At 36.5% G+C, this 16,604-nt stretch overlaps 1 protein-coding gene and 1 non-coding gene across 2 annotated transcripts in view; one reads left to right on the top strand and one right to left on the bottom strand.

Annotated features, from left to right (window-relative positions):
* Nucleotides 1-16,604, top strand: part of RSBN1L (round spermatid basic protein 1 like) — a 79,137-nt gene that overhangs the window by 17,771 nt on the left and 44,762 nt on the right. The gene's annotated exons all lie outside the window — the stretch shown is intronic.
* TRNAG-UCC (transfer RNA glycine (anticodon UCC)) lies at nt 9,358-9,430 on the bottom strand. Its single transcript has one exon. It is a non-coding gene; the product is annotated as a tRNA-Gly (tRNA).

The raw sequence follows: 16,604 nt of genomic DNA, 5'->3' as shown, positions 1-16,604 counted from the left end.
ATGAACATTTGGATTGTTCCTGGTTTTTGATAATTATGAATAAGCCTGCTATAAACATTCACATACAAATCTTGGAATGGATATATGTTTTCATTTTTCTTCAGTAAATACCTAAGAAGTAGAATTTCTGGTTTGTATGGCTAAGTGCAGGCTTCCCAGGTGGTGCAGTGGTGAAGAATCCATTGACCACCTGTCAATGCAGAGACACAAGAGAGACACAAGAGACACAAGTTGGATCCCCAGGTCAGGAAAATCTACTGGAGAAGGAAATGGCAACCCACTCCAGTATTCTTGCCTGGGAAATCCCATGGACAGAAGAGCCTGGTGGCCTACAGTCCGTGGGATCTCAGTCAGACATGACTGAGCATACCCACACACGGCTCGGTGTATGTTTTAACTTCATAAGGAACTGTCAGACTTTTGTAAAGTGGTTGTACCATTTTTCATTCCCACAGCCCTTTGATATTGTCAATTTACTAAATTTTAGTCATCCTAGTGGACATGTAGTGGTATTTCATTGTGGTTTTAATTTGCAATTCCTGATGAACATCTTTTCATGTGCTTATTTTCCATCCCTATCTCTTTTTTGGTGCACTGTCTGTTCAAATTGCCTGTTATTGGGTATTCTCTTCTTATTGAATTGTGAAAGTTCTCTACATATTCTGTGAACAAGTTCCTTATGAGAGATGTATTTTTACAAATGTATTCTCCTGGAGATGTATTTTTGCAAATATATTCTCCAGTTCTGTGGCTTTTCATTCTCTTAATATTGTCCTTTACACTTTTCACAGCAAAACATGATAATTTTGATGAGGTTCACTTTATAATTTATTTCTTTTATGTTTTGTGCTTTTTGTGTCTTAACTGAGGGAGCTTTGCCTAACCCAAGGTCATCCAGGCTTTCTCTTGTGTTTTCTTTTAGATACTTTATAATTTTAGATTTTACATTTGGGTCTGTGATGCAATTGAAAAATTTTTGTATGTGAGGTTTGGATAAGGTTCCTTTACTCTTATTTTTCCTTTCTGATTAACTAGAGAATTATTTTGTTAAGAATCCTTCCTCCCACCCTAATCTCATAGAGATTTTAATCAAATATATTGATCAAATAAGGGCAAATTATAATTATTACAGAACTACCTTTATACTTAAAAGCTACATGTGGGGACTTCCGTGGTGGTCCAGTGGCTGAGAGTCTACGCTCCCAATGCAGGGGTCTCAGGTTCAATCCTTGCTCAGGGAACTAGATAGATCCGACATGCTGTTGCAACTAAGACCCAGAGCAACCAAATAATTTTTTTTTAAGCTGTATGTGTATTTTTACCTATTATATTCTTTTCTGTCTCTGTAAAATTTATTGATAGTTAATACAGTCTATAAATTTTCTTGTATTTTGCTTTATTTGGGGGAGTTTTTTTCCAGATTATTACTGGTATATATAGAAAACTTGATTTTTCTACATGTACTTGATAAGTGGGTATATTATTTTGTAGCAGTGAAAGGTTACCAACTATTTATAATTAGGAACAGATTGAATTACAGTAAGATTACTTTGTAATGTTCAGAATGATTTCTTTGTGGTCCATCAAGCATTGTGTTTGTCTTTAAAATCTAAGATCTCTAGTAGCAGATTATAACTCTTCAGCTTAAACATTTTTAGTATTTATATGCTATGGCAGGTGTTAAGAAAAATGACTAAATCAGTAACACGTAATGTCTGCCTTCAAGTAGCTTAAACTCTCTACCAGGGTACTAGAAAAAGTAATTATATAGTATTTAGTACAATAAGTTAAATACCACAAGACGTATGAAAAGTAGTGATGGTACCTAGTGGGAGTGGGGGCAGGTAGATGTTAAGAAAGGGAAAGAAGATGCAGGAGGGAGGGAGGGATGTTTGAGAGAAACTTGGAAAGACAAAATGGTAGGATTTCAGTAAAGAGAGAAAGAAGCTCTAGGCAGAGCATTGTATGAAGTGTAGTGTTCATGGAGCTCTGTAGGAAAACTGAACTGTGCAGGGTCACGGATACTGAAGCCGGAGATAATCTCCAGATGTTTGATTCTCTTCATAGCTTTGACATTGTATACTGCTAAGCATCTTTATATTCTAGCCCTTCATCTTGGATTTTAAAATATCAGTGTGTTTTTGTGATACTCTGCTTTAGCATTTCTGTGAAGTCAGTGCATGTCTTGTATATACATAACTTACCCCAACTTTTTTGACCGTAAGATTTTGTGAAGGCTGCAGTAGCTATTGCCGTGTAACAAACCTAAAACTTGGAGGCTTAGAAGAACAATTGTTTTAGTGTGTCTGATGATGTTGTGGGTCAGGAATTCAGCAGGATTGGCTAATTTTGTTACCTTCAGGGCTGACTGGGGTTGTTTGAGTGAGTGAGTGAGTGAAGTCGCTTAGTTGTGTCTGACTCTTTGCGACCCTATGGACTGTAGCCTATCAGGCTCCTCCGTCCATGGGATTCTCCAGGCAAGAATACTGGAGTGGGGTTGTTAGTGGTATTTATTTGGTAGTTAGTCATCTGGTGAGTCCAAGATGATTTACTAATGTACTCATTGCTTTGTGAGAGAAAATGAGACGCTGAGCTGGGCCCCCTCTCTCTTGTCCTCTCAGAGCCATTTTACATGATCTTCTCCGCATCACGATAGTAGGATTTTTACATGGCAGAAAGAGACCAAGACACCTGGGTAGAAACAGCAAGCTTTTCTAACATAGCTTTGGAAGCCTGAAACAGTTCCTCCCTGTGTACTTATTAGGCCCTTAATAGATAAATTTGTTTTGTAAAATTTTATTTAGAGGATATCCTACATTGAACTGAAATACATAAATTACCTATAGGAGAGTATTTAGTGGTATTAGCTAAATATATAACTTTGAAAATTTAGAACATTAATTGGTTGGTTGTATGAAAAAATATAATTAGTATATAATAAGAGCAGTTATTCCCACATGGTATTACATTAACCAGAAAGAACTATATGATTTACTGTTTGCATTATAGAGTATAATTTTTATTAAATGATTGTATAATGCTGACTTAAGAGGTCTTGAATGTCCCAGGTTCTGTGTGTCACATTTTGTATGACAGCTATGGTATAAGATTCAGTGACTAGAGTGATTTAATTCTGTCACCTAGGTACCAATTATAATATCTCACTACTTCATATCTTTGTTTTACAATATATTGGAAAAAAGAAGTAACTAACTGTACTTCTGCTTTAGAAGCAAATTTTTCCTGCTAGCTCATTGAAGAAACTTTGACCTGAATTTTTTTTTTTTTTTTAATGGAAGAAAAGGGAACCCACATTTCTTTTCCATGGTATGCCTGGCTTGGCTTTCATGTAGGTATATAAGTATTTATTTGTCTTTCCTGTTACTTTTCTTTTGGTGTTCTTGGGACTACTATTGCTATACTGATTTGTCATTCTATATGTGCTACTGGCTTCCCAGGTAGCACTAGTGGTAAAGAACTTGCCTGCCAGTGCAGGAGACAGAAGAGAGACGAGTTTGATCCCTAGGTTGGGAAGATCCCCTAGAGGAAGGCATGGCAACCACTCCAGTATTCTGGAGAATACCAGAATTCTCCGGTGCCTGGAGAATCCCATGGAGGAGGAGCCTGGTGGGCTCTAATTCCTAGGGTCGCAAAGAGTTGGACACAACTGAAGCGACTTAACACACACACACACACACACACACACACACGCATGTTACTAGATGCTTCCCTGATAAAATCCCTCTATTTGCCTTTAATGATAATAGCACCTGGAGAAGGAAATGGCAACCCACTCCAGTACTCTTGCCTGGAAACTTCCATGGACTGAGGAGCCTGGTAGGCTACAGCCCATGGGGTCGCAAAGTGTCGGACACGACTGAGTGACGTCACAGATAGACAGATACCAATATAAAACTCATTAACATCATTCCTGTGTTTTCTTTTAAGGATTTTGTGATTTAAATATATGTATATCACTTGGGCTTCCCTGGTGGCTCAGACGGTAAAGCGTCTGTCTCCAATTCTGGAGACCCGGGTTTGATCCTGGGTTGGGAAGATCCCCTGGAGATGCAAATGGAAACCCACTCCAGTACTCTTGCCTGGAAAATTCCATGGACAGAGGAACTTGACAGGCTACAGTCCATGGGGTCGCAAAGAGTCGGACACGACTGAGCGACCGTACTTACTTATGATATCACTTATATGTAGAATCTAAAATTATGACACAAGCGAAATTATTTACAAAACAGAAGTAGACAAACATACATAGAGAAGAAATTTTTGGTTACCAACGGGGAAATTGGATTGGGAACAGATAAATTAGGATTTGGGGATTGGCAGATATGAACTAATACACATAAATAAGCAACCAGGTCCTACTATACTGTACAGGGAATTATATTCAATATCTTGTAACAAACACATACTGGGAAATAACATAAAAATTATATATATATATATATATATAAAATAAATATATAAAAATGAAAAAAAAAATAGCAAAATTTATCCACAACTGAAGCGACTTAACACACACACACACACACACATGCATGTTACTAGATGCTTCCCTGATAAAATCCCTCTATTTGCCTTTAATAATAATAGCAAAATTTATCAAGTGCCTTTAATATACTGGGCATAGTGTTGGAAATAAGCACATGTTGCCTTTAATTCTTCTAAAAGCAATCTAAAAGATAAGTGCTGTTGCCTTTGACAGATGAGAATGCTGTGGCACAACATAATTCCGTAGTTTGTTTTATATGCGTTGGTCAGTTGGTGGCAGAGCTGGAATTTGAACTTAATATGTCTAACGGCAAAGCCTGAGGTGTTTCGACAGTACAGTAGACCACTCTATTTGAGGTTTCATTTTCTGCAGTTTCAGCTACTTGTGGTCAACCACCGTCTGAAAATATTAAATGGAAAATTCCAGAAGTAAACAATTGATAAGTTTTAAATTGTGTGCTGTTTCGAGTAGTGTGATGAAATCTTGCAACATCCTTCTCCATCCCTCCCAGGTGGTGAATCATGCTTTTGTCCAGCATATCCACACACCACACACACTACCCACCTGTCAGTCACTTAGCAGCCATCTCATTTGTCAGATCTACTGTCCTGGTTTCACAGTACTTGTATTCAAGTAGCCCTTAACTTTACTTAACAATGGCCCCGAAGTATAAGAGTTGTGATGCTGGCAATTCACATGCTCTCTTGCTGTGCCTAATTTATATATTAAACTTTATTGTAGATACGTATGTACACATAGGAAAAACATTGTATACGTAGAGTTCAGTACGATTTGTGGTTTCAGATATCCAACTGGTTTTGTACCATAGCCCCCAGGATATGGGGAGACTACTGTATGACAATCTATTTAAAGTTTCTTAATCCCCTCCTGAAGGAGACGTAAGAATTGTAGTTTGAACTTCCTCTTAATATTTTCATGTAGAAACATTTTTTGCATTACTGTATAAAACATAGGATGTTGTTACTGTATAAGTATTGTACTAAATATTTCCCCTTTATGGGGGAAAAAAAAAAGAAACATAGAATTAAGGAATACTAGAAAAGGAGGAGTCTTCAGAGATCAGTTTTTATTGACCCTGATTATGTAAGAAGCAGCAGAAGCTCCACAACTCTCCCTCAATTCAGCAGTTCACAAGCCCCTGCGTTCTTAGTTGACTGGGTCTGCGTGTTTCTTTCAAATCTCGGGATTTTTAATGTATCAGTTTTTACAGTTACACCCACAAGAACAATTCACCCTGACTTCAGGAATTTCCCTCTGTGTGGACGGGTAAACAACTCTAGGGTAGTCAGGTGTTTAAATACCATTTGCCTCATGTCTGTCAGATCTCAGTCATCCCTTAATCAGGAAGGAAAAGTTTTCTTCTTTTCCTTCCAAGTTTCTGAAGCCTATTTATACATTTCTTCCCTTGTCATACAACTCTATCTACTGGGGAAGACTTGATGCAGAAGAACTAGAACTAGTGCTTTTATATGTGCAGGCTATACGTTGGAAACTATCCCTTAAGTACCAAAAAAAAAATTTGTGGTAAATAATTCTGTTTGTATTTATTGCTTTTTATAAAATAATTTATGTATGTTCTTATATTACATCATTGTTTTTCTAATTTGTCCTCTACTTCTTTCTTATGTGGATTCAACAAGCATTTACTGCCTGCTGTACCCTTGGCCCAGTGGGGGGGAATGCCAAGAGGAAAACTGTTTATATTTCTTGTTTTTATTAGAGTATTTATAGTTTAATTGGAGAGATAATTAGCTGTAATGAAATGACACTCTGCATTTGTTATTCATCTTGTTTGTTTCTTTTTCTGCATATTGACCTTTTTTTTTTTTTGTCTTCTGTGACTGCTGATCCTTTAGATGCTTATCACTAGTAATTTGTTTCTATTTACTTGAACCGTTTTTTTCTTTTGCCTGCTGGAAACTTCATTCATATTGAACATTGTTTGTATGCAAAACATTTCTAGGTTCTATAGAAGATATCAAAGATGAGTAATGTGATAACTACAAAAAAGTTTATAATCCAGTAGGGCAGATGGAGTAGCTACATAATCAGAATTTGAATCATAAGACAGAGAGGCAGTGATAATTTTTATTAATAGTTGTAGGGATGTAGGAGGGCTTAATGAAAGAAGCTGAATTTCATCTAGATCTTACAGGACATACAGGATTTTAAGGCAGAGATGGAGTGGGCGAAGACATTCCAGCTAAATGGTATTAGCAAAAATATTGGAGTAAGACATTTGAATAATGAGTCAGAAATTCTGGAATCTTACATATATATGCATGTAGTTGAGTAGTAGAATAAGTTATTAAAAGATAAAATGAGCTTTGACTAAGGTTCTGGAATGCCATAGATTGGAAATTTTCTTTTTTTGGTAGGATTTGTTTGTTTAAAGCAGAAGAGAGTGACATGAAAAACTGTCGTTTCAAAGAGTATTTGGTCACTGTGTGTTCAGTGGATTGGTGGAGTGGAGAGAAACTCTAGGTAGGAAGGTCCCTTTTTTCAGAAGGTAATGAATCAGTGTTTGTGGTAGCTATGGAAAGGGAAGAAAGATAGACATGTTTTAATAGAAAAATAGACTGAACTGAGCAGGTGACTTAAAGTTAAGGGGAAATGGAAGAAGAACACATAATAAAGGTTTCTGAAAATTTTTTGAATTTGAATGTTGGAGGATGTTGTGCCATTAGTATAAAGAGAGAATTAAAAGGAGAGGGTAAGCTTTACTTATATGAGAAAGATGATAATTTTGTTGTTAAGTATTTCTTATAGAGATGAAGGCGTGAGGGGCTTGGTAGAAGAGTTGGATTGAGAGATTATTTGGGGTTTCATTTACCTAAAGTTATAGTTTAAATTATAGGATTGCATTTTAGAGGAAACACAGAGAACCAAGAGAGAAAGCATGCCTAGGATAGACCCTAGGGGAGTGTGCAGATTTGGGATGATGAATTGTGAATTAGTGAGTCGTCAGATAGGCTAGTTCAATTTCACTGAAACTTCAGTACAATTTTTGATGAGGAGGTTAATAATGTCTGTTGCAGTAAGCACTAAGGGAAAAGGGCCGAGAAGACATTGGATTCTGTGGTCTTGATTGACTTTGTTGGGGAGGGGGTGTGATAAATGTCCTCTTTCCCCATCCCACTGTATGTACAGTATTTTCTCTTTATTGTATCCTTTTATCTTTTTCTTTCCATTTATGTTCTTATAATTTTTGTAATTTACTTTCCATTCTGCTTCCCCACTTCAATTCTGTATCATTTTTCTTCTGCTTCCTGCTTCTCAGATCTTATTTCCAGCTATACTTATTCCTGGGTGAGGGATGGTCACAGGGGAGGAGATGACAGTTATTGCTCAGACCAGTCAATTTCATGGACTGCATTATTGCGCTGTGAATTATGCCACGTATGAAAAACAAGTAAAACATTACATGAAGCTTGTTTGAGGTTTGTGCTACGAGAATATAATGTGGCTGATAGCTTTAGCATGAATTTCTCCCAACATTTCTTAAGAACTGCTCTGGTGGATTTTTATGACTTTTCTATTAAAAAAAAAAACAAAAAAAACTAATGAGCCTGTATGAAGATCCTTCTTTATACCAAAAACCGTGTCTTAATGAGTCATAATGAATGGCATTTCTTTTTGTTAAAACCTTACATTTAACAAATTATGTATATATGTTTACATATTCAGAATATATATATAAATATATAAAAATATAATTGTATTTTCACCTTTCTTTTGTTCTCTTTTTGAAGTTTAATGTAATCTTGAGGTAATGTGTGTAAAGTAAGAAATACATTTGAATAGTTATAATGAAGGGAGGACTTTGAAAAAAGTAAGATTATTTGTATGTATGTATATTACTTCATCACATATTAATTCATTGTTTTATTTTGAAGTGTCCTTTTCTCTTTTCTCTTTCCTTCTAACATGCCAGAAGTGATTCTAAATTTTTCTTAAGAAATAATTTGTTTGAAAATAATTATCAAAAAAAAAAGAAAATAATTATCAGTTCTTCCTTCAGGGAGACATGGTTTAGGCTTAACAGCTTACACATGTAATGCATTATATGAATCTGTTTCTGTTGCAGGAATGTTAAATATTTGAGACATGCTTGAGATAAAACCAGGAGTGCCCTTGTTCCTCAGTTGGATGTGTCTGTCCTTCCAGACCTTTCTCTATGCATTTACATGTATACATTTTTACATACATACACACTCACAGAAAAGAATATGTAGTTTATTTTTAAAAGCCTAAACATCCTATCTACATTTTTCTGTAACTTGCACTTTTTTTTTTTTTTTTTACTTACAAACAATGTATATTTACGTATCCCACCAGGCTCGTCTGTCCATGGCACTTGCCAGGCAAGAATACTGGAGTGAGTTGCCATTCCCTTCCCCAGTGTAACTTGCACTTTTTAACCTAACAGTGTGTCTTCGAGCTCTGTCCATTACATAGTGTTAAGTTTATGTACACAACTTTGTGTGACTATGTGTTTTTCTTTTAATTAACTAGGTTTTGTTGTTATATACTTATATGAAGTCTAAATTTCAATAAGCTTTTAGTTTTAGAGCAGTATGAGATGTACAGGCATGTTGGGGACTTCGTATAGAGTTCCCATATGTGCTGTATCACTTTCTTATATTATTAAAATCTTAAACTTGTATAGTATATTTGTCTTAATTAATGAAACATTATCGATACATTAACTAAAGTCCATATTTTATTCAGATTTCCTTAGTTTTTTTTTTTTTTAATATTTGTTTATTTGGCTGCATCTGGTGTTAGTTGTGGCACACAGAATCTTCTCTGCAATGTGTGGAATCTAGTTCCTTGACCAGGAATCAAACCTGGGCCCCCTGCATTGGAAGTGCAGAATCTTAACCACTGGACTACCAGGGAAATCCCAGATTTCCTTATTTTTTACCTAATTTCCTTTTTCTGTTCAAGGATCCTATTTAGGATACTACATTTTAAAAATTAATTAATACTTGCTATCTAGAGATCTTTATTTTTAAAATTTTACTCTTTTTTTTTTTTTTTGCTTATACATATACCTTTTTTTTCCCCCCAGAATTCTTTTCCCATATAATTTATTGAGCAGGGTTTTCTGTACTACACAGCAGGTCCTTTTTGATTATTTATTTTAAATATAGCAGTGTGTTCATGTCAGTCCTAAACTCCCAATCTAATCCTCTCTCCCACTCTCCCCCCCGCCCCCCCCCCCCCCCCCCGCCATAACCATAAATTCCTTCTCTAAGTCTGTGTCTGTTTCTGTTTTGTAAATAAGTTTTTTTGTATCGTTTTGTTTTTTAGATCCTCATATAAACAGTATCATGACATTTGTCTTTGTCTGACTTACTTCATGTAATAATCTCCAGACTCATCCATGTTGCTGCAGGTGGCATTACTTCATTCTCTCTTTGCCGGTATTCCCTCTGCGTCTATCCCCTCCTTTAGATTTCCTTCCCATTCAGGTCATCATAGAGCATCGAGCAGAGTTCCTGTGCTGTATAGTAGGTTCGCATTAGTTATCTCTCTCATACATAATATCAGTAGTGTATTTATGTGAGCTCTGCTGTCCTTACTCATCCAACCCCCCTCTTGCCCTTTGGTATTCATACATCTGTGTCTGTTTCTGGTTTCCCTTAGATTCCACATATTTAAGTTAATGTATGATATTTGTTTTTCTCTTTCTGATTTCACTGTGTGAAATTCTCTAGGTCCATCCAAGTCTCTGCAAATGGCAGTTTCATCCCTTTTATGGCTGATATTCCATTGTATATCTGTACCACATCTTCTTTATCCATTCCTCTGCTGATGGATATTTAGGTTGCTTCCATGTCTTGTCTATGGTAAACAGCACTGCAGTGAACATTGGAGTGCTTGAAGATACCACGTTATATTTAGTTGTCATGGCTATTTAGGTTCCTCTTGGCTATGATAGTTTCTTAGACTTTTATTGCTTTTGATGACCTTGACAGTTTGAGGAATATTGGTTAGGTATTTTGTTAAATGTCCCTCAGTTGGGATTTGTCTGATGTCTTCCTCATACTAAGGTAATTACTTCCAATTACTAAGGTAATTACCTGACTCATTGGAAAAGACCCCATGAACCACAGCACGCCAGCCTCCCTGTCCATCACCAACTCCCGGAGTCCACCCAAACCTATGTCCATTGAGTCGGTGATGCCATCCAACCGACTCATCCTCTGTCGTCCCCTTCTCCTCCTGCCCCCAATCTTTCCCAGCATCAAGAGTCTTTTCAAATGAGTCAGCTCTCCGCATCAGGTGGCCAAAGTATTGGAGTTTCAGCTTCAACATCATTCCCTCCAGTGAACACCCAGGACTGATCTCCTTTAGGATGGACTGGTTGGATCTCCTTGCAGCCCAAGGGACTCTCAAGAGTCTTCTCCAACACCACTATTCAAAAGCATCAATTCTTTGGTCCTCAGGTTTCTTTACAGTCCAACTCTCACATCCATACATGACCACTGGAAAAAACCACTGCTCTGACTAGATGAACCTTTGTTGGCAAAGTAATGTCTCTGCTTTTTAATATGCTGTCTAGGTTGGTCATAACTTTTCTTCCAAGGAGCAATCGTCTTTTAATTTCATGGCTGCAGTTACCATCCACAGTGATTTTGGAGCCCAGGAAAATAAAGTCAGCCACTGTTTCCACTGTTTCCCTATTTATTTGCCATGAAGTGATGGGACTGATGCCATGATCTTAGTTTTCTGAATGTTCAGCTTTAAGCCAACTTTTCCACTCTCCTCTTTCACTTTTATCAAAAGGCTCTTTAGTTCTTCTTCACTTTCTGCCATAAGAGTGGTGTCATCAGCATATCTGAGGTTATTCTTGTTAGGATAAATAAGAATTGATCGCATCTATAATTTAGCTTCCTTCTTATCTCTAATAATTTCATAAAACTAGGGTTATTAAGATGATTAAGCAGTAATCAGGCATTATTGACTTTGCAGATACTGTTCAGTGCAGATCAGAAGTCCTTTCTTGGTTTTCAGAAGGCCAAAAATTGCCTCTTTTTCATTTACATACATACTTACTACTTCATTTTCTGTCTTATTCTCTGTTCTGTGATGAGGTAGTGTGTGGTGATTCTCCTTTATTCCTGGGGGTGTTTTTTCTGCAGTTCTCCATTCTTTCTTCTGGCCCACCCTGTCGCCCTCTGAGCCAGCTGCACGGCCTTCACACTGCTGTTTGCTCGTGTTGCTCTCCTGGGCTCTGGGTCCTGTTTCCTGTGTCTCAGGTCTCCCTCCTTCTTTGTGTACTCCTTTACTTCAGCATATCCTCAGGTAGCTTCCTAAGAAAGGATGCATGTGTGATGAAAATTTTGAACTTTTGCTTGTCTGAAAATGTCTTCCTACATACTTGATTCATAGTTTGGCAGATTCTAGAGTTCTGGGTTAAAAAACATTTTCATTCTGAACTGTGAAGGCACTGCTGCAGTGCTGCTTTCTAGCATCTACTGTTATGTTGAAGAGTCCAGTTACACATTGTTACCTGATATATATATTTATATATATATATATATATATATTTTTTTTTTTTTTTTCTCTTCTCCTCTGGAGGCTTTTAGAATCTTTCTTTATCCCCAGTGTACTGAAATTTCATGAGGGTGTGCTGGTACAAGCGGGGTGGGGTGTGGGGGTAAGGAGGCTACAGTGCTGAATGCCATTCTTTGTATTCATCCGTTAAAGAATCTGCATTTTGTAGACTGATCTTTTTGGGAGGATTGATTGATTGATTGATTGATTGATTGGTATTTTCTTCCTTATACAGTTGTTTCTTTCTTGTGAAATTTCAGTTCATTTGATATTGGAGCTCCTGAATAGATGCTTTGGGTTGCTGTATTTTCTGCTATTTTCACTTCTTTTTCCGTTGCTCTGCTTTCTGGAAGATTATCTAAACTTGATCTAGTCTTCTAACCTTTTAATTAAGCCTATCAGTTTTGCTGTTGTATTTTTAATTTTCAAAAGTTCTCTCTTTTAAAATTTTCTGATGCAGTTCAGCTTAAGTATTTTAGGGAAGTACAATCAGCTTGTATTTACCTTGCCTAGGGTACCTGAGTCTTGAGGGCTCTTCACTTTCTTCAGAAGATGAATGTTCAGTGTTTGCCTTAAGGGCAAATTGAAATGATCACTGGAATGTTTGGGGTGAGGGTAAGAGAACTGGAAAATCAAGCTCTTTCTTATATAAACTTTTAAACAATTTCTCTTGTTTTAAGATCCTTGTATATGTGTATATGTAGATGGGGAGACAGTGCAAACAGTGTCAGACTAATTTTTTGGGCTCCAAAATCACTGCAGATGGTGATGGCAGCCATGAAATTAAAAGACGCTTACTCCTTGGAAGGAAAGTTATGACCAACCTAGATAGCATATTAAAAAGCAGAGGCATTATTTTGCCAACAAAGGTCCGTCTGGTAAAGGCTGTGGTTTTTCCAGTGATCGTGTATGGATGTGAGAGTTGGACTGTGAAGAAAGCTGAGCGCCGAAAAATTGATGCTTTTGAACTATGGTGTTGGAGAAGACTCTTGAGAGTCCTTTGGACTGCAAGGAGATCTAACCAGTCCATCCTAAAGGAGATCAGTCCTGGGTGTTCATTGGAAGGACTGATGGTGGAGCTGAAAGTCCAGTACTTTGGCCACCTCATGCGAAGAGTTGACTCATTGGAACAGACCCTGATACTGGGAGGGATTGGGGGTAGGAGGAGAAGGGGACGACAGAGGATGAGATGGCTGGATGGCATCACCGACTCGATGGATATGGGTTGGAGTAAACTCCGGGAGTTGGTGATGGACAGGGAGGCCTGGTGTGCTATGATTCATGGGGTCGCAAAGAGTCGGACATGACTGAGCGACTGAACTGAACATACAGATGTATACACATAAATGTTTGTGTGTTTACATATATATACACAGTATACATTATATGTCAAACTTGGGATTCTTTTATAGGTTTACACTTACATATATCAACTTGCAATTTTCCTCTAACATATCATGAAAATTTTCCTGGTGAAGTTAACTATTACTTAAATATGATATTGGGGGGGCTTCCCAGGTGGCGCTAGTGGTAAAGAACCCACTTGCCAGTGCAGGAGATGTAAGAGACATGGGTTCAGTCCTTGGCTTGGCAAGACTCACTGGAGGAGGGCATGGCAACACTCCAGTATTGTTGCCTGGACAATCCCATGGACAGAGGAGCCTGGCAGGCTACAGTCCATGGAGTTGCAGAGTCACACATGACTAAAGTGACTTAGCAAGTATGCTCACAAACATAATTTTTAATGACTTTGTAATCTTCCATTTCTTAATATACCCAAATTTAACTAATTTCCATTATTAAACATTTGTTATTTACAGTTTTTTTACTATTAAAAATAATATAGAAAAAGAATAATATGGAATGTAGACCCTTGCATGAGCATTTTTGTGCAGACTTGGTTTACTTTTTATTAAATCCTAGTTGTGAAATTGTGGGATAAGAGGAATGATGGGTTTTAATATTTTTTCAATGTGTTGTTAAATTGCCCTCCAGTAAGACTATCAATTTATACTCATTATCGTTGTATAAAAGTACCTATTTACTTCACCTTCGCCAAGCAGCACTAGTTATTGTTAAGAAAAAATTTTGTGTTTATATAAGATGATGGACAGTTTGTGATACATGTAAGTCAAATCATTATGCTGTATACACCTTAAAATTTATTCAGTGATATATGAATATCCCAATAAAACCGGTCAGTTTGATAGGTGAAAAAAAATGATTTTACTTTATTTTAATTGAGTTTTTCTTCATGTTTATGGGACATTAACATTATTTGAAATGTGCTTGTTTTGTGTGCTTTGTACCTTTTTCTATTTACTATTTTTTATTTTCTTTTTAAGATTTTTTTTTTTCTGTTGATAATTTTTTCCTTTCTTGGTGTTAAATTCTAAGAGTTCTTTGTGTAAAAGCAACTCTGTAAAAAAGAAATTACCCCATTGTTGTTTGGGAAATATTTGTCTTTATTGAGGCTAATCCAGAAAAGTTTTGGATTCCTACTGTTGTTGAAGAATAGCTTTATTAAATCTTAAAGCTGTTTGTCAAAAATGACCAGGTCACTTAGAAAAGGGATATATATACATTTGAAGAACTAATCCTGAAAGGTTTTCAGGACTTAAGAATTTCCTTTCTTGCCGTGGAAAAGAAGGAAGAATTAACAAAGATCAATCTAGAGTATTACTGGAGAGAAAGTCGTGATGAACTATAGAAAAATAACAGTAATGTCCTGCTTTATTGCAGGACTTCTTTCATGCATCGAACAAGCATTTATTGAGGGAGAGCCATCTCTGCCTCAAGGAAAGTACACTGGTGGGAGCAGGAATGGTGCTAAGAAGAAAGATATGTTTGTAGCTAACTAGAATACGGTATGAGATAGAGCACCTGCTTGCTGCATTATACAGTGTAGTGTTAGTGCACCTGGTCTGGTTTCTTAGCACAGATCAAATGAGAATGAGCCTATCAGTGACTGCCGGAAGTTAGAGCTCTCACCTCTTGTACCTGGGTGATAAATGACAGGTGAAACAATAACAATGAAATGATTCTCAATTGCTGTTTAGTTGAGCATTTAATTTTTTCTTCTGTTTTTGAAGGCAGTATGAATATGACAGCAAAAGTTAAAATGTCTTGTATTTTTGAAAGCAGTGATGTATGTAGAAATGTAATTAGAACTGTTAAAGTAGGTGGCAGTCGTGTGTTATCTGGAAATCTGTGAATTAATTCTGACGATTCCAGGTGAATGGCTTGTTGATACATTTGATCAGTTTCTTAAAGGTATTCACAGTGCTTTTTCTAAGTTTTGCTTTCTTACTGGAGCAGTTCATGTAATATTTGTGTGTGTGTATGTGTGTATTTTCATCCCTACATTATCATAATAACATCAATACTTGTGGAGACTACTGAATTTTATTATAATCAGATGAAAACAGTTATTTTATTATTTAAGAACTGGTTTCCAGGCGACTTCCCTAGAGGTCGAGTGGCTGAGACCTCACCTTCCATTGCAGGGGCTGTGGGTTTGATCCCTGATTGGGGAGCTGGGTTCCCGTATGTCTTGTGGCCAAAAAATGTAGAACAGAAACAATATTGTGACAACTGAATAAAAACTTGAAAAAAAAAAAAGACTTATTTCCAGAGTGGTGCTTAACGTAAGGATCAACTGATACCTCATCAGTTTTAAGGTTCTTTAGTCAAGCACTAGAATTGTTTTTGCCTGTTACACATAAGTGGTCAATAGAAATATATTGGGTGAATGAAATATATGTTATTATACATTGCTGCATATATGTTTTACACTACTAAATCATAAGTTGATCATATGTTTGATGAATTCCATTTATATTTTGTTTGAAACTATTTTCATTAGCATTCCTTTTCATGTTTTAACTTTTCCATATGAGATCTGTCTTTAGCCCATGTGTGTTTTCCCACATACATAATTTATAGTATGTTGTGAGTTGTAATGACTTACTTATTCCTTCTTTTTTCCTTCATTCTTATATTCCTTTGGCCTCTTTAGATTTAAATTGTTTTTTGTGGGTCTCTTAGCATCTGTGTTCCATCTGTCCTGTATCCCCCTTTTTATTTTAAAATAAAACTTGTCCTTATGTTAAATTGACTTTTCAAAACACATACTTTTGTTGTTCTTACGATGGAATAATTCTTACTTTTATTCTAAGAATTGTGACAGGAAATTGAGCTAGAAATTCTTTCCAAGCCTTAGATTAAACCCTGAAGGTTAAAACTGTACAAATTCTTGGTCATGGAAAGAAATAAAAACTTAAGAATGATGATTGTTAAAGAACAACCTATTCATGGGAGGGGGGATTGGGATGGGGAACACATGTAAATTCATGGCTGACTCATGTCAATGTATGGCAGAAACCACTACAATATTGTAATTAGCCTCCAACTAATAAAAATGAATGGAAAAAAAAAAAAGAACAACCTATTCAGTAAACTAGATGCCAGGGAGTCTTTTTGTGTGTGTGTATGGAAAGACCTAGAAGTG

This window comes from Dama dama, chromosome 18 (assembly GCF_033118175.1).
Source record: "Dama dama isolate Ldn47 chromosome 18, ASM3311817v1, whole genome shotgun sequence".
NCBI lineage: Eukaryota > Metazoa > Chordata > Mammalia > Artiodactyla > Cervidae > Dama > Dama dama.
Note: the sequence above shows the minus strand (reverse complement) of the source record. Positions and strands in the feature narration are given on the sequence as shown.